The sequence below is a fragment of the Zingiber officinale genome, chromosome 7A, assembly GCF_018446385.1.
Source record: "Zingiber officinale cultivar Zhangliang chromosome 7A, Zo_v1.1, whole genome shotgun sequence".
In the NCBI taxonomy this organism is placed as follows: domain Eukaryota; kingdom Viridiplantae; phylum Streptophyta; class Magnoliopsida; order Zingiberales; family Zingiberaceae; genus Zingiber; species Zingiber officinale.
Window position 1 is genome coordinate 8694637 of NC_055998.1, and position 19872 is coordinate 8714508.

Genomic DNA, 19872 nt, shown 5'->3' on the forward strand with positions numbered 1-19872 from the left:
AGCTCAAGAACAAGTATGCGAATATAAGTTGTGCTTAACTTGCAGCGTCTTTGCTTTGGTTGCCCGGTAGGAGCGAGCTGCGACGGAAGATGACGACGAAGGAAGAGGCAAGAGTGAGGGAAATTTACATTTGAGAAAATTCCTTCGCCGGTGTTTTGAATAGCAGGCGGAAGGGGAGAGAGAGTAGAAGGAATAAGTTTTTGCAAAGAAATCGAGCTGTCAATGCCACGTATGTGTGTTGCTCACGGTCGCTCATGAAGCGACAGACAACATATCATTTCTGTATATGAGGCACTTCCTATGATCGGAGGCACCCATGCTGGTCGCTTAGCGTGGGTGTGTAGGGTATCAAATCTATATATTCATTGTCACGGTTTTCTTTAGTCCAACATCTTAAGATAAACAATAACGTGAACGAAGAAGCGTCTATAAATACTTTAGATCGACGACGTTAAAAAGCATACCTTTCTCGACCATTTGATTAAGATCAAGTGTAGTATATGTTTTTATCAGTTTAATATCTATATAATATGAGGGAGAATTTGTTATAGTAACTTACGTCGTCCTTTTGTTGTACTATTACATGAACCTTGTGCACCTTTACCAAGTCCAATTTATGGACCTAGTGTACTAATTTACACATATTTATATATTATATTATATATACTAAGCGTACGTGCAATGACTAGTGTGTATATATATAATTCACAGATTCTATAGTAATTAATTTGTCATTATTAGAAGCTTTTTTTCCCATTTAATGTTGAGCTAAAATTAGAGGTGTAATCGAGCCGAGCCGAACTCTTAAATATTTGAGTTTAACTTATTTATAATCGAATCGAGCTCGAGCTTTATTTAACGAATATATTCATGGCTCAGAGCTTATTCGATCTTTTATCGAGACTAAATAAATTTAATAAATATAAATTATAAATTTAAATATTCAATAAAAACTAAAATATATATTTAGAGAAAATTATAATATTTTTATTAAAATTTATAATTTTATTCTAATAAATAAATTTAATATACTTGTCTATATCTTTCTAAATATAGTGCTAAATCTATAAATTCAATATCAAAAATATTATTTTTATTATTTAAAAATTAATTTATAAACTTAACGAACATGTTCACAAACTAACGAACCGAATATTGTGAAGCTTGAGCTTGATTTGTTTATCTTAACGAGTGTCATTAAATGAACTCAAATAAACTTTTATCGAATCGAGTTTCGAATAGTTCATAAGCGGCTTGGTTCATTTACATCCCTAGCTAAAATCATTGCACAGTAAATTCATTTTCCTACGGCGTCAAAGATTTATTTCAAGCGAGTCCTAAGTCAGAGAGACGAACAAATGCCAATAGCTACCAGAATTGAACCATTCATGATCCATTTGCTTCCCAAGTCGAGAATGAAGTCATCGGGGATATTAATTTAAGAAAGTTGCAAACAGTGATGAGGAGAACAAAAGACTACATTCATTTCAGAAGAGTTTTGACGATCGACATCACGTCGAGCTTCTTCAGGTCTGTGTAAGACTGGCCACAGCCAACGAACATCACTGGAGCTCCAGAAACATAAACCATGGAAAGAGCTGCTCCGACCTGCAGGTGAAATATTCACGTTACAAAAGCCAGGTAAACATAGGCGATAATATCTATGTAAACTTTTGCAGTTAACTTACCTTATCATCGATAGTATCAAACTTGGTGAGCAGGATACCATCAATCAGCCTGGCATTAGGAACTGTCGAGAGATCAGCTAATTTCTGCAAATATGAGGACCCAAGTGTTTAAAGATGGAATTTCTACATTTCCTTCGCTAAGCTTTTGCAACGGTCAGAAATTTATGAATAATATACAAAAAAAAACACCTGGTTGAATTTTGTTAATTGGTCAACAGCATCATTTCCAACCAGAGCCTCCCCAACAAAAAGAACTAGGTCAGGGCTGTTGAGATTGATGAGTTTGGAGAGGGCTCTCATCAGTGGTTCGTTATCCTGGTATATCAGAGAGTAAGGATAGATATCTCTCCAAATGTTTGGCCGACAGAAAAGTCTTTAAACGGTCAGGCCTAACCTGCACGCGACCAGCTGTATGGACATAGAACTGTTGCGTTTAGCCTCCTGTATAGCTTCCTTTGCTACGAGTGCAGGATCTTTCTCATAGCCTTTCTCAAATATAGGTATCTGTGATTAATGTTGGTTTACTTGAGTAAAGTGTTATTCAGTTAAGCTTTATTATCAAGTCAAATAAATGCCAGATTCTAACTAGCACTCATCGAAGTCTATAGAATCAATTCTAGTTTCAGCATTTGACCAATGTTAAGCAGAAATCAGGGCTTCTAGTGAATATAAATTTAAGGCTCAACAAACAATCAGAATAACAAAGGTCAAATACTGAAATAACATTAATGGAAACATAATAGGTCTATGATCTCAAGTATTATTGAGAGTGCCTGAGTAAATATTTGTAGCATTACATAATCTACTTCTACCAACTAATAAAATAAGTGAATTTGGAAATTGATACATAAAAAAATGGACAACATTATGAAAAATCAGCATAACTCTTGAGAGTTGCACACCTGGAGTCTGCGTGCATGTGTGCGAAGTTGTTCAACAGCACCTGACCAAAATGTATCACAGGCTGCTAGCATGACATTACTGTTATGTTGCAAAAGCCAGTACGCAACCTGTGAAGAAAAATATCCTCAGAAAAGAATCCCAATGCCAGTTAAATTAAGCAAACTAGGAGAAGATCACTTTAGCTAGATTGGTAGATTTCCCAACTCCATTGACACCAACAAAAACCACAACATAAGGCCTCCCTTGCTCCTTAGCGACATGGACATCTCGCAGTATATCAATGGATCTTTTTGGTGTTAGATGCGAAGCAGAGCTTCTTCCATAGATGCCTGTGATTCCATCATGCAATATTTTATTAGGTTGCAAAAGATGCCTCTGCAGTAAACTTAAACCTGCGGCAGAGGATATGGACAAGTTATAGCCCTAAACGTGGACTGTGGTTGAAACTCTTGTAAAGGAGCCCAGTTTTTTTCCTTCAAGACTAGCTGCTACTGATTCACATAGCTTTTCAGCAATTTCCTCAGCCAAGGATGGCATAAGAAAGGCAACAGTAAGCAGTTAGTGGACTGTAAACCAGTTGATTATGCTAGGTCATGCCATTTTTATGGAAAACCAAACATATAAGACAAGACACATACCACATTTTTAGCCATCAGCCTATCTTTGAGGGCTTTCAATGCTGTTTGCAAATCATATTTTTCTAAAACAGCATTGCCAGAAATGCTGAAAATAAAATAAATAAATAAATAAATGAAACAATTGACAGTTGCAATGGTGCCCTGATATTATCCAGTTTTGTAGTTAAGGTTATTTGGTTTCAAGGAACTGGTCAACCAGGACCTCTAAAACTTTCTTTTATCACCAAATATCAGTCTATATTGCAAAACATGATTGAGTTATTGTTTTTGAGTTCCATGGGGAATTACCAACTAATATTTTCACCATTAACAATATGCTACCTTTGAGACATTATCCAATTGATGAGGAGTTCAGTATAATTATAGACCACAAATACATCAATTGATGATGTGCAGCAGCAGAAATAGAAATATAAAATAAGAACCAGAAAAAACTAAATTGCCAGTGAATGACGTACTACTAATCTTTAGTCAATAATCAGACTGGAATCTTCAACTATAAGCTAACACAATATAGGATCTCATTTAAGTTAGCAACCCTGCATCCGGAAGGAATTCTTCTGTGAAGATTCAAAAACCATCAAAAGCATTATGAAATCTGTTTATAAGGTCTCAGAAAATAAAGGTTGTCATCCTGAGAAAAGCTAATTTATTGGATTCACTAAAAATGATATTTCAAGAAGCTAGGGAAGACTTCTCTGTAACAAGATATGCAGATCAAAATGGTTCATACGCCCAAACAGTTTGGTATGGAGAATTAAAATGTTGGTAGAAGAACAAGTTAAATAGTATAGAATTCAACTCAGAAATTTTATCATGCCCCAAGGAATCACATAAAAATTACTAGTAGTAGATCTTGGACAAGCCCAATAATTTTTTGAAAACGCTAAATACTTCTAAGTCAATGTTTAATCAAGGAAAGAGGTGAAGCTCATCAGAGAACTGACTACAGATAAGGTGAAATAGCCTAGCTCAAGATAAGGAAATCCACAACTTGAGAGAAAATGGTAATTAAGTAAACCCAAGAATCCCCCAGCTAAAATACAAAGAGATTGAGATCAAAGAATTTTACCTCTGAATCATGGATGAAAACCAGCCCTTTTTAAAGTGCCAGTTTTCTCATTCTCCACTTCCTCCTCATCCTCATCACTGCTTACAGTTTCCTCCTTATCCATCATGCTCTTTCCCTGATCTGCTGCTGCAGCATCAATATGTGAGCTAGGCTATTTGTGGGATCTGTGAAATCCAGCTTTGACTCGGAAGGTGAATCATCCCAAACCCTATTCTCCTTCACAGTCTTCTTTGGCTCAGCCTTTATGGCCGTACCACCACCGCTAGTGTCTGTCTTCTTTCCACCTTTGGCTCGTAATTTCTTTAACTTATTTACATCAAAAGCCCCAACTTCAGGGGGGCTCCTTTCTCTTCTCCCTTTACAAAAATGTTTAGGGCATGAGAATTCTCCGTGTTTTCATTCTCTTGCCCTTTCAAACTACCGTTAGCTAAAGAACGCCCCTTCCTGAATCGCCATGAGACTCGTCCTTCCCAGAACCACCACTGCTGGTATTCCGTTGTTTCCCAGATCCTCTGGCAGCACCGCTAAGGGTTTGCTTCTTTCCGGGGGCCCCACCAACCTGCTTGGACCTGCGCATGTCCTCGGCACGGGCCTCGGCCTCCTTCTGAAGCTGGCGGAAGGTATCGTCGAAATCATCATAAGTTGTTCGCTTGGGGTCGTAGATCTGAGAAAACTCGCGACGGACGTCAGCGAGAAGATATCGACATAAAGTAGGTGGAGAATGCGCTGATAGACGGTGACGAAAGCAAGACCAAGGTCGTTATCAAAGGCCCACTTGAGGGTATGGATGCGCCACCGGCAGGAGCATCGAAGTGGAAGGCAGCGTGCGCCGACGGCTCCTCGAGGAGGCAAGATCAGGTGAGATCGAATTATAGAAATTAAGTTATTGAATCTAAAATTAATTAATTGAAAAATAAAAAATATAAGGATTTTATATAATTAATTATTAAAAAAAAATTAAACCATAAATTAAAAAATAGGACCGTCACAAGATTCTCCGAGATCTTAGGTAAAAATAAATTAAAAAAATCTTTTAATATATTTTAATTTTTTTTTCTCAATTCTTTTTCATTTGAATTTGGGATCGAGAATGATCGGTTTTAAAAAAATTGATTTAGTTTTAAAAAAATAAAATATTATTTTTATATAAAATTTAATTTTCTCGTTAATATTTAGATTTTTTTTAACACGATTAAATTATTTAATCTTTTTGAGACATTGAACATAAATAAGACTTTATTAATTTTAATTTTAATTTTTTCGATAAAGCATTTTACTTTACGTTGTATGGATAAAAAAAATCTCCGATTCATGTTATTATTGAGAAAGAAAAAGAAAGAGTGAGAAAGAAATATTATCAGCTAAGGAGAAGAAGGGTGTTCTCTGAGAGTATCAACGAGAGAACATAAACGTATGAGAAAAGAAAAAAGACACCGGCGAGAGAATATAAACATACAAAATTAATGAGGAGAAAAGAAATAGGCATGCAGCAATTGGTGAAAGAATAATTAGGATTTTTTTTTAGAGATATTAAGAAAGAAAGGGTTTATTAGTTTTATAAGATATATAATTAAATAGAATAAAATCTTGGCTAAATACGAGGAAATAAGATTAAATAAAATAAAATCTTGGCTAATTGTAATTATGAGGAATTAAGGACACGTGTAATGTGTAAATGAGAATAATGAATTAATTAATAAGATGTCATTAATGGATTGACATGATGTTTATTAGTGTATGCTATCATTAATTAATATTAATGACTCAATTTAATTTTTGTAATATCTTTACTTAATTATTTAATCAATGGGCCCCAATAATATTGGGGTCTTAGCCATAGATTTTAATGACCTATGCCTTGAGTCGGGCTTGCTGAAAAGGTAAAAGACTAAATCTAAATCCTAAACTGAAAAGATAAAAGATTAAATTGTTCTCAAGGCTATAAACAAATAATTCTAATAGATTATATAATATAAATTATATAATTTAACATCCCATTCAAACTCATGATGTTACAGCCAGAAGCATTGAGAGTTTGTAAGATAAAAATTGAAAGCGCGAAGCGAAATGAGTTTTAGTAAACATATCAACAATCTGTAGTTTTGAAGAAACAAAAGACAATGTGATGGTGTTAATTTGAAGATAGTGACGAGTAATGTAACAATCAATTTCAATATGTTTCGTCCGTTCATGAAAAACTGAATTGCGCATAATTTGAATAGCACTTTGATTATCACAATATAACGGAGTAGGTTGATGAAGAGAGATACCCATATCTGCAAGCAACCAACGCAACCAAACTATCTCACAAGTAGTTGAGGTCATGACACGATACTAAGCTTCCGTGGAAGATGTAGAAATAACATTTTATTTTTTACTCTTCCAAGAAATGAGGGAATCACCAAGAAAAATGCAGAAGCCAGTGGTAGATTTGCGATCCATAGGATCATCAGCCCAATCCGCATCAGAGTATACACACAGCTCAAGAGATGAAGTAGAAGGAAATAAAAGGCTTTGAAATTGAGTGCCCCGAAGATACCTGAGAATACAAAGAACAACAGCCCAATGAACTGTAGTTGGTGTAGCGACAAATTGACTAACCACGTGAACAACATACGCAATATCTAGACGAGTCATGGTGAGATAAACTAAACTTTCAACAATAGTTCTGTACAAATTAGGATCCTGCAAAGGTGAGTCATTAGATGGAAAATATCAAGTATTAGTCTCAATAGAAGTATCAACAACCCTATTATCAGTAAGACGAGCACGCTCAAACAGATCAGATATATACTTTAACTGAGATAAAAGATAATCTTTCGAGGAATAAGCTGTTGGTGCGGGTAGCACTAACGGTCTAACCCAGGTTTTGATGAATGACAAATAGGTTAAGTTAGTTGTGTTGTTGTCTGACACTTTGATCAAGTGTGCAGGAAAAGTCCAGCTAGGTCGACGGGCTGACCGGATAGCTAGCGAGAAGTCCAAGCGGGTCGACGGGCTGACCGGACGCTTGGCGAGAAGTCCAGCTAGGTCGACGGGCTGACCGGATAACTGGCGAGAAGTCCAAGCGGGTCGACGGGCTGACCGGACGCTTGGCGAGAAGTCCAGACGGGTCGACGGGCTGACCGGACGTCTGGCAGGTAAGTGAGGTAAGTCACTGGAGGGGAGTGACTGTGAGGACGCGTTCCCGGGAAGGGGACATTAGGCGTCGATCCGGCTTAGATCCATTTCGGATATCTAAGTCGAGATCGTGACTAGATTCCGGTCTCGGAAAGACGGAATCTAAGTCATACTCTTGATGCTAATTTTTATTACTTAGCGTATCTGTAAAAATGTGCTAACAAACTGTGCTGCAGGGTTTATTTGCCTCGGACTAACACTGTTTTGCAGGTAGGGAACAGTGAGGGTCCGGGCGCCCGGAAGTCCGGGCGCCTGGAAGGGATCCAGGCGCCCGGAGGCAAATTTTATCCCCAGGACGACGTTGACACTTGGAGCATGCTGGTTGGGAGTGTTACGTCACACTCCAGGCGCCCGGAAGGGATCCAGGCGCCCGGAGCAGCATATAAAAGAAGCCCCAGCAGGAGCTTCAACATATCAGTCTTCTGAGATATCTGAGTCCAATCACTCTGCTGCTCTGCGCTCCAACAACGTTCACAAAGCTCCGACGACTCACTCCGGCTCTCTTTTTAATTCATTGTTTGTCGGTTAGCTTTGTTTTCTTTCTTTTCATTAGCAATATTTGTACGTAAATTGTAATTATCTGAATTGCTAGTGAATTGCCCAACGAAAGTACTCAAGGAGTACGGGCCTTCGAGTAGGAGTCGTCACAGGCTCCGAACGAAGTAAAAATCAACAGTGTTCATCTCTTTACTTCTTTACTTTTCCGCTGCGTCTTAACTCGAGATTTTCGAATCGATATTCACCCCCCCTCTATCGAATCTAACGGTCTTACAAGTGGTATCAGAGCCGGTACCGCTCTGATTTGGTGCAACCACCAATCAGACAGGGGGTGAAATCATTTTTTTTAACAATTCAAAACTGATATTATTATCTTTTTGGAAGATTTTTTTTCGTTGCATTTAAAATCTAAATTGGTACAACACCAACTTAGAGTTTCTATTTCTCCCGCACTGCTAATCCAAGACGAAGTCTTGGGATTTTTTTCCAGTTAATTTAGTGTGTGCAGGATAAGATGTCTCAACAAGAAGGCTTCAGCACAGTACGTCCTCCCCTATTCAACGGGGATGACTTTTCGTACTGGAAGAGGAGAATGGAGGTCTACATGAAGACAGACTACGACCAATGGATGAGCGTCACAAGGGCTTACAAAATTCCAGTAGACAACTCCGGGAACATAGTAGACCCTGAAGACTGGACAAATGATATAAAGAAAAAGGCATCAATTGAAAACAAAGCCATCAATACTCTACACTGCGGACTAACACGAGAAGAACTGAACCGGGTCGGACCGCATCAAAACGCTAAGGAGCTTTGGGATAAACTAATCGAGCTGCACGAAGGAACAAGCGACGCGAAGGTAACAAAAAGAGATTTGCTGTTAAATAAAATTTTTAATATAAAAATGCAGGAAGGAGAAACGGCAAGTCAGCTCCACGCGAGGGTCAAAGATATCCTCAACGGTCTCCACGCGATAGGCCACCAAATGGAGAACCGAGACTTAATCAGGTACGCGTTAAATGCCTTTCCGCGAAACAATTTGTGGGCATCAATCGTAGATGCCTACAAAATTTCAAAAAATTTATCTAAATTAAAATTGGATGAACTCTTTTGTGAATTAGAACTTCATGAGCAAACTAACGCCGGGGTCGAGAAAGGTGTAGCTTTATTTGCAGGTTCCTCTAAAGAAAAGAAGAACAAGCCCGAATCTGAAGAAGATTCCGATCAAGACTCTGAAGACGAAGAACACCTGTATGGAAAATGTTCACCAGGAAAAAGAGAAGCTTCAGCAAACAGGATCTTCAGAAGATCAGTTCGCCAGCCGACTCAAGAAATGTCACATGTTTCGGATGTAACAAAAAGGGGCACTACAAGAACGAATGCCCAAGATTGAAACTTGACAAACCAAAGTCAACAAAGAAGAAAGCCCTCAAAGCAACATGGGACGATTCCTCCTCGGACGAATCGGAAGGAGAAAGGCAAAAGCACCAAAGTCACCTCGCGCTGATGGCTCGCGAAGCTGAAACGGAAGACGAATCAGAGGAATCGGAAGATGGGTCCGAACCCGAATCGAGCCACGAGTCCGCACTCGTTTCCGAAGGTTCCGAAGAGGTATACCTAAACTTAAATCGTAAATTCTTTAGAATTATCTCGTGTTTAAATAAAAAAGTAGTTAAATTAGAAAATGAAAATAAATCGCTTCTTGAGGAAAATCAAAACCTCAAGGAACAATTAAAAAATTCGAATCCAACTCAAGATCGAACACTTGAGGAGGAGAATTTATCATTAAAAAATGAAATTAATAAGTTAAAAGAATTGTTGGAAAAATTCACAACAAGATCTAAAAATTTAGATTTAATTCTAAATAACCAAAAGGCATGCTATAATAAAACCGGACTTGGATATAAGTCAAACTCAAACAAAACCTTTAAATCATTATTAACCCAACACAAAGCAACTAAACAAGCTTGGGTCCCGAAAGCGTGTTTAACCACGCAAGTAGGACTTAATCAATTCTATATACCTAAAGATAAAATACATTATATAAACTTGAATAAATCAGATCAAAAACTAAAATATAAATCTAAATTAAAATCAAAATTCAAAACTCAACAAAATTTAGATTATCACCAAGTTGATTATAACTACAAAAAGAATCGACACAAACCCAAAATCTAAATTAATGGCCAATAATTCAGGGGGAGACTCCAGAATAGCTGGCACCTCCAAAACTAACCTACCCGACAGGGTAACCCAAAACAAACTAACCCGGCAGGGTAATTAGGATTAGTTAAAGAGAGACCAAGTTTAACTTAACTCATGGTACTGGTGAAGTTTTTGGATGATAGTACGTTAGGGAAGCTTGGGCATCGCATGTCTAGAAAGATATGGCTTCGATCTGGTGCATTTGGCCAAGTGGAACTGACCGAAGCTACCCTTAAACGAATCCTAACCAGTTAGACAAAGATTTAGTACTAAGTTCCGTGGATAGGACTATTCGGAAAACCTCGAAAGGTTGGTTACTTCTAATGATGTCCTTGTGACTCACCAAGCTTAGAAGTTTATCCGAAGAATGCCTATTTATGGAAACCAAAGCTAAGTCTGAATCTAACACAAGTTAAAACAAAACTCTGTAATCAAACTAATTTCATCTCACAAAATCATAGGATTCCTTGATTGATAATATAGATCGGGTGAGATGAATAAAACTTAAAAATTAATTTCAAAATGTTAATTTTAAAACTTAAATTAATTTCAAAATTTCAATTTTAAAACTTAAATTAATTTCAAAATTTCAATTTTAAAACTTAAATTAATTTCAAAATTTTAATTTTAAAACTTAAATTAATTTCAAAATTTCAATTTTAAAACTTAAATTAATTTCAAAATTTTAATTTTAAAACTTAAATTAATTTCAAAATTTTTAATTTTAAAACTTAAATTAATTTCAAATTTTTAATTTTAAAACTTAAATTAATTTCAAAATTTTAATTTTAAAACTTAAATTAATTTCAAAATTTTTAATTTTAAAACTTAAATTAATTTCAAAATTTTAATTTTAAAACTTAAATTAATTTCAAAATTTCAATTTTAAACTTAAATTAATTTCAAAATTTTAATTTTAAAACTTAAATTAATTTTAAAACTTAAATTAATTTTAAAACTTAAATTAATTTCAAATTTTCAATTTTAAAACTTAAATTAATTTCAAAATTTTAATTTTAAAACTTAAATTAATTTCAAAATTTCAATTTTAAACTTAAATTAATTTCAAAATTTTAATTTTAAAACTTAAATTAATTTCAAAATGTTAATTTTAAAACTTAAATTAATTTCAAAATTTTAATTTTAAAACTTAAATTAATTTCAAAATTTTAATTTTAAAACTTAAATTAATTTCAAAATTTCAATTTTAAAACTTAAATTAATTTCAAAATGTTAATTTTAAAACTTAAATTAATTTCAAAATTTCAATTTTAAACTTAAAAATTAATTTCAAAATTTCAATTTTAAACTTAAATTAATTTCAAAATTTTAATTTTAAAACTTAAATTAATTTCAAAATTTTAAAACTTAAATTAATTTCAAAATTTCAATTTTAAAACTTAAATTAATTTCAAAATTTTAAAAACTTAAATTAATTTCAATATTTTAATTTTAAAACTTAAATTAATTTCAAAATTTTAATTTTAAAACTCCAAAACCTAAAACCCAAAAAAAAAAAAAATGTCAGTCCAAAACCAGGGGCGGGCGCCCTTGGTATTCCCCTCCGGGGCGCCCGGAGGGGATCCGGGCGCCCCGCCCTAAATCAACCCCGGGCGCCCGGAAGGAATCCGGGCGCCCGGAGTCCCCTATAAATAAGGGGCAGCAGGTGCCCCCAATTCTTGCACCACTTACTCTCAATTTTGCCAAGGTTCACTTCGAACCTCAGCGCGAAAGTATTTTTAACTAAAATTTTCTTACGGTGAAGACGCTGTCGCGATTCAACCGAGGTCGTCAGATCTACATTTATCGATGGCTCCTCGGTAAAACTTCTTCCCCTATCTGAAATTTTATTTGAAATTATCTTTGCAAACTCTCTTAGAATATTTTTTTTAAAACAGTAAGAAACGAACAAATACTGGTGCTGGACCCTCCAATGCTAGTACAGACCCTAGGTTTCCCACAGACGAACTTAGGATTAAGTTTGAGTCCACCATTTATAAGGCCATAAGGACTACCTGCATAGATAGATCGTTCTTTCTAAGGTCATGTCCCTCTGCTTTAGAAGTTATAGGCTACTATAACTTAACGAACCTTGTCGAATGTATCAGTCCAATAAACATAAGCCTGTGTGCCGAATTTTGCAATAACCTAGTAAAAGTAGACGATTTCACCTATACCACTAGGGCAGCAGGCACTGATATCGTATTTTCCCCTACGACTATCCGAGAGTTTTTAGAGTTGCGTCCATCTACTTGCTCCTTTTTGTGCTATCCTCCGAGGGATCTACCGTTCGAAGATCCCTACTCACATATTACTCTCGATACGATCTATTCGTATTTTTTCGGGGGAGAGAGAGATCCCACGGTGACACAGTTTAGGTCAGTAGAACTTCGAGTCCAGGACTACGCTCTTTATAGGGTTGTAGTCCTTTGCATTTTACCACTGACTACTCGGGACATCGCTGTGATGCGCCCATTCCATTCGTTCTTACTTTATGCCCTGATTCATAGGTTAGACATTGACATTAGCCTACACATCTTCTCCACCATTATCTATTCAGCTGGATTTGTGACTGACAGTCGAGTCCATATACCATTTGGTCACGTTCTGACAGCCTATATGTCCTCGCTGCACATTGATGTCACTAGGGGAGACGTTTCTCATATGACCGAGTTCGATGTTATAGCCGCTCGAAACTTTTCTCTAGCCGGCATCCACATAGATAGAGATGACGGGACTATGTCTTGGCGGAGGGGGGCACAGCACCAGCCCGATCCAGACGCACAGGTGGACGAGTTCATGCTCGCACTATTTCCAGAGGAAGCCGCACCGGCTCCACCACCACCCCCAGCTCGAGCACCACGACACGCTCCCCGCACTCTAGCCGACCGTATGACCGGACTAGAGAGAGCTATGGCGAGTCTCCAGCAGGAGAACTCTGACTTTCATCGGGACATGCGGCGAGAGGTTGCCGAGTTACGAGCTGCCGGAGTCACCCGACACACTGAGCTGATGACACTTCTTCGATCCTTGGGATCTGGACCACCCCCTTCATCATCTCAGTAGCCTTAGTGATGACCTACGTCTGTAGCTACACTACTTGTAAAATATTTTGGATTTATCTAGTAGCGTTTCAAACTTACATTGAATATGTTCTATCTTAATAGGCTAGAATCTTTCAAAAATACTTTCAAAAATGATTTTACCAACTTATAGGCTAAAATTGTTTGTTTTTCAAAACTTTCCATTCTTAGACTTTCAAAAATAGTTTTGGCCTTAGACTAGTTTTGAATCCTTAGAAAGCATGTGCCCATAGGTCTAGTTCTTGAGCATCTCACCAACACCTTAGGTTTACCTTGCTTGTGTTTGATAAACATAGAAAGGGGTGAGATGCATAGGCCAACTGTCTGGACTTAAGATGCTAATTTCAGTGCATCAACATAAGTCTGGACGTTAAATACAATTCAGATATTAATCAGATTAAAGTCCATCAGTCAAGTCAAACACTGACTGGTTGTAATTAACTTAATCTGACTAACCAAGTGAAAGCTACTATCTTCTGATAGTTAGTTAGTACCTAATTGGTTAGACAGCTGGTTAAAGTTATGTCAGGTTCAGGAGGAGGAATTAATTAAAAATTTTCCTTTATATAAAATATTTTAAATTTTGTTTGAAAAATGTTCTCTTAAAAATTTCTTAAACCTACTTCTGAAAACTAACTCTTATAAAACTAAGTTGTTTTTAAGAATTGGGTTTTACTTTTTATTGAAAATTGATTTTGAAAATTAGATTTAACTTAGTTTTGAAAATTGTGGAAATTAGATTTTTCAAAACTTAAGTTTACAAACTAAGCTTCTCAAAATCATTTCCCTTAATTTTGATTATCAAAGTTTAAAAATCAATTTTCAAAATCAACTTGCTTAAAATTGTGAAAAATTTTTAAATCAACTCAAAATTGTTTCTTTTAAATCACAAACTTTTTATCCATTTTTCCTAGTTTTTGAAAACTCAACTTTTCAAGTATTTTAAACAATGGTTTTGAAACTAGTACTTTTGAACTTTAAAATTTTGATTTTTGAAAATTAGATTTAATTATTTTACTTTATCAAAATTAGTTCTACCAAACTCATTTGAAAACTAAAAGTAAAGTTCAAAATCAATATTTACAAACTGAAATTTGATTTGCAAAAACTCAAGTGTTAAAAATTATGAAAGTTAGATTTTTTCAAACTTAAATCACTGTCAAAACTTAAGTTTTAAATTAAATCGTTTACAAACTTAGTGTTGAAAAATAAATTTTTCAAACTTAGTTTTGGAATTCTGGTTTTTGAAAACTTGTGTTTGAAAATGAAAACTTAGCTAGCTTTCTAAAAGCTAAAAGCTAATGCTTTAAACAAATTTTCAAAAGCTTAAACTCCCCCAAGTCAACTTGACTATTTTTTTAACTTGATGTTAAAAATTGTACTTTTATCAGTATCTTTGAATTTTTGAACTAAACCTTTTATTACTCTACACTATGCTTGTTTACCCCTGCTTACTTTTTGATGAATGCCAAAGGGGGAGAAGGGTTAGGTGGTTAAGTTAGCTAAACCAATTTGAAAACACAAACTGACTTTAAAACCACACAAATGCATGTTGTTTCGTACATATGCTTTCACTAACTTAACCAGGTTGTCATTCCATCAAAAAGGGGGAGATTGTTGGTGCGGGTAGCACTAACGGTTTAACCCAGGTTTTGATGAATGACAAATAGGTTAAGTTAGTTGTGTTGTTGTCTGACACTTTGATCAAGTGTGCAGGAAAAGTCCAGCTAGGTCGACGGGCTGACCGGATAGCTGGCGAGAAGTCCAAGCGGGTCGACGGGCTGACCGGACGCTTGGCGAGAAGTCCAGCTAGGTCGACGGGCTGACCGGATAGCTGGCGAGAAGTCCAAGCGGGTTGACGGGTTGACGGGCTGACCGGACGCTTGGCAAGAAGTCCAGACGGGTCGACGGGCTGACCGGACGTTTGGCAGGTAAGTAAGGTAAGTCACAGGAGGGGAGTGACTGCGAGGACGCGTTCCCGGGAAGGGAACATTAGGCGTCGATCCGGCTTAGATCCATTTCGGATATCTAAGTCGAGATCGTGACTAGATTCCGGTCTCGGAAAGACGGAATCTAAGTCATACTCTTGATGCTAATTTTTATTACTTAGCGTATCTGTAAAAATGTGCTAACAAACTGTGCTGCAGGGTTTATTTGCCTCGGACTAACACTGTTTTGCAGGTAGGGAACAGTGAGGGTCCGGGCGCCCGGAAGTCCGGGCGCCTGGAAGGGATCCAGGCGCCCGGAGGCAAATTTTATCCCCAGGACGACGTTGACACTTGGAGCATGCTGGTTGGGAGTGTTACGTCACATTCCAGGCGCCCGGAGCAGCATATAAAAGAAGCCCCAGGCAGGAGCTTCAACATATCAGTCTTCTGAGAACTCTGAGTCCAATCACTCTGCTGCTCTGCGCTCCAACGACGTTCACAAAGCTCCGACGACTCACTCCGGCTCTCTTTTTAATTCATTGTTTGTCGGTTAGCTTTGTTTTCTTTCTTTTCATTAGCAATATTTGTACGTAAATTGTAATTATCCGAATTGCTAGTGAATTGTCCAACGAAAGTACTCAAGGAGTACGGGCCTTCGAGTAGGAGTCGTCACAGGCTCCGAACGAAGTAAAAATCAACAGTGTTCATCTCTTTACTTCTTTACTTTTTCGCTGCGTCTTAACTCGAGATTTTCGAATCGATATTCACCCCCCCCCTCTATCGAATCTAACGGTCTTACATAAGCAACCTTAATGCCTAAAAAGTAACGTACTATACCCAAGTCTTTCATAGCAAAACAATGAGCCAACTCAGACTTCAAGGCAATTCCATCAGAATCATTACCAGAAATAATCATGTCATCAACATGTAATGATAAAAGAGCACGACCTGCACTTGTACATCTGACAAACAATGCTGAATCATAATTACTAGGATGAAAAACAAACGAAGTAATCACTGTAGAGAATTTCTCAAACCAAGCATGAGGTGCTTATTTAAGACCATAAAGTGCTTTACGAAGCCTGCAAACTTCACTAAGTTGGCTTGAAATACCAGGAGAAGGTGTCATATAAATTTCTTCATGAAGATCACCATTAGAAATGCATTCTTGACATTCATATAAGATACTCTACATCGACAAACAGAAGCAACAACAATCAGAGTACGAACAGTCGTCATTTTTACAACAGGAGTAAATGTTTCCTCATAATTCATGTCATACTCCTAAGAATAATAACCTTTAGCAACAAGACGAGCTTTGTATCGTTCGATAGATCCATCAGATTTAGTTTTGATCTTATATACCCAACAAGAATCAATGGTATATTTTCCTGGTGGCAATGGGACCAAATCTCATGTATGACTCTGATACAAAGCAGTTAGTTCTTCAGCCATAACACTCTGCCAAAGTGGGTTACAAACAGCTTCTCTATAGGATACAAACTCAGAAAGACAATGAATAGATGCAACAAATTAAGCAAAAGAATGAGAATAATAAGAGTAAACAAAATATGGTAGTTTAGTAGACTTACGAACACGAGTGGATTAACGATAGTGGAGAGAAGGATCATCCGCAATCTCAAGATATGATTGGGTGGTGGCAGAAGGAGGAGCATGTGGAGCGGATATCTCGGGAACCAAAGTCCAGATTCAGTTGACCTACCAGTAGGAGCTGTGGGTGAAGGTTCCTCAGTGTCGGTATTGAAAGGATCAATGTAAAGTAGATCTGACTTTGTCATATTATGTGAACTAGCGAGAATAGAAAAAAATGAAATATGTTCAAGAAACACAACATGACGAGAGATATACAATTTTTGACTAATAGGATCAAAGCAACGATATTCTTTTTGACTAACACCATAATTCAAAAAGACACAAAGAGCAGACCGAGAGACTAACTTATTCGTACTCTGCATGTGGACGAAAGACAAAGCAAGTACAACAAAAAACACACAAAGAGGAATAGACAGGAGCATACCCATACAAATTTTCAAAAGGTGACAAACCTGAATTGTGTGAGGTTGGAATTCTATTAATGACATGAGCAGCAATAAGGTTTGCTTCCCCCCAAAAGGCACTAGGAACACTAGCAGACAATAAAAATAAATGGTTGTTTCAACAAGATATCTATATTTCCGTTCAGCCATGTCATTTTGTTCAGGAGTATCTGTACACGAGGTTTGATGAATAGTATCATCAGAAGCAAGTAAATATAAAAATTGATTCGAAGTATATTCACCCCCCAAATCACAACGAAAACACTTTATGACACTAGAATGTTGAGTTTTCACAAGAGCTCTAAAGTTATTGAAAATTGTAAGATAATCAGACCTGTATTTCATAAGATAGAACCAAGAGTAATGAGTGCAATCATCAATAAAAGAAATATAATACCTTGAACCTCCTTTTATAGGAATAGGAGAGGGTCCCCACACATCAAAATGGATAAGATCAAATGAAACAGAAGAAAAAGAAATACTTTAGAAAATGGTAAGGTAAAAAATTTGGCCAGTTTACAACCACTACAATCAGAAATATTAGAACTTTTTAAAGGTCCTAATACTCCTGTAGAAGCTAAAAACTGCAAACGAGATGCTGAAACATGATCTAAACGGGAGTGCTACAAATAAAAATCAAAAGATGAACAACTCAAATGAAAAGATGATAAATCCACACTTAAAGCTACAACTTCTGGTACTTTGAGTTGATCTAAAACTTACATTCCTCCTTGCCTATCACCGGTCCCAATCAGCCTCTGAGATCGCGGGGTCCTAAACACAATTGGATGAAGAAAAAGAGACTAGGTATCCAGACTCACATAACTAACTAACAAAAATAAGATTTATAGTAAGACTTGGAATATAATAAACATTAGTTAGAGATAAATAAGATGTAATAATTGAACCAACACCTGCTAATGACATAGGAGTACCATCAGCAATCACAATAGATAGAGATGAACTGGAAGAAAAAGAAATAAAAGATGACAAATTGGATGACATATGATGGGAGACACTAGAGTCCAAAATCCGTAAGGATAAAGATATATCTGAAATACCAGATGATGACAAATCTATATGAGAGGAAGCTGACATGGCAAAAGACTGTGAAACAAGGAACTGTTGAAACTGATCAAACATATATGAATTAGATTTCCATGAAACATCTGCACGACCAGACATGATAACAGAATGAATAATTCTCAAAATAACCAAACTGTAAGGATACATATTTGTATGATTAGCAAAAAAACTGACGTCAATGTCGAAATTAGTAAAAAAGACGTCAGTGTCGAAATTGGCAACATAGGGTGTCGACACCGAAATCGACAGAAAATAACGTCGGCACCGAAATTGGCAGCACAGGACGTCGGTGCTGAAATCGACAGAACAAGGTGTTTGCGCCGAAATCGACAAAAGCAGGACAGAAAAGAGATGACGACATCGAAATCAACAACAGTAGTAGGAGATGGTAGCAGCAATAGGAAATAATAACAGTGGACGGTAGAAAAAATTAGGTTAGAGAAGAAGAACCTTGCTCTGATACCATATAGAAATTAAGAGAAGGAAAAACTAACCATATTATTGAATTCAAAATTGATTGAGAAATAAAGAGTACAAGACCTTTATATAGTTAATTATAAGAAAAAAAATCTAAACCCTAAACATGAAAAAGGTAAAAGACTAAATCTAAACCGTAAACTAAAAAGGTAAAAGACTAAATTGCCCTCAAAGCTATAAATAAATAATTCTAATAGATTATATAATATAAATTATATAATCTAACACAAATGAGGGTGTCGATGGGGGCGCCCCTCAGCGCCTTGTCGAGCTCCCATAAGATCAACCCGCCTCGCGTAAAGACCAGTAGCTATTCCAACATCTTCAAATATGTTCTAAACAATTCCCTAAAAGTAAGACAAAGAAAAAAAATTCAACATGATCAAAACAAAACACAAAGGGAAAAGATCACAATTTGACTGAGAGTATGATTGGTTCGCAACCATGATTTTCGTGGACTAAGTAATTAGAGCATCGACATCAGCTACACTATCTAAAGATTTTATCCTAAATTTTGGATAGGGTAGCTAAAAACCCTTTGCATCAGTTACCCTATCAATTCTTTAAATTTAGATTTGATGAATAGTGATTCTCTAAATTTAGGGAATAAAAATTTTACCGTAAAAATAAAATAATATTTTTTTTATCTCTCTCCTTCCACTCAATCTTTTCAATCTCTCTCATTTTACTCATTTCATAAATATAATAATAAAAAATAAAAGAAAGAGAAGAAAATAATAAAAAAATTAAGGATGATAAATTTTTTTAAAGTGTTTGATGTAGTATATAGTGAAAAGTGATTATCTAAATTTAATAAAGTGAATTATTTATCCTAAATTTTAGATATAGTAATAAAAAAATTAATATGAATGCTCTAAGAATCTAAATTTGAGATAAGCCGATATATTTGAAATCTTTACTGATGTGATTATAAGAATAATTACAAGAAAACAAATGGGAAAAAAAACCTCAACCAAATTCCGAAAGATAAAGAAAATAAAAAAAACAAAAAGCGAAGAAAAATAACAGGAGATGGATTTGAATCCCTAATTTGCAT

At 36.1% G+C, this 19872-nt stretch overlaps 2 pseudogenes; one reads left to right on the plus strand and one right to left on the minus strand.

The window, feature by feature from the left end:
- Positions 1 to 460: 460 nt before the first annotated feature.
- LOC122003338 lies at positions 461 to 570 on the plus strand (annotated as a pseudogene).
- Positions 571 to 1369: 799 nt separating this feature from the next.
- On the minus strand, positions 1370 to 6938 carry LOC121999181 (annotated as a pseudogene).
- Positions 6939 to 19872: the final 12934 nt, after the last annotated feature.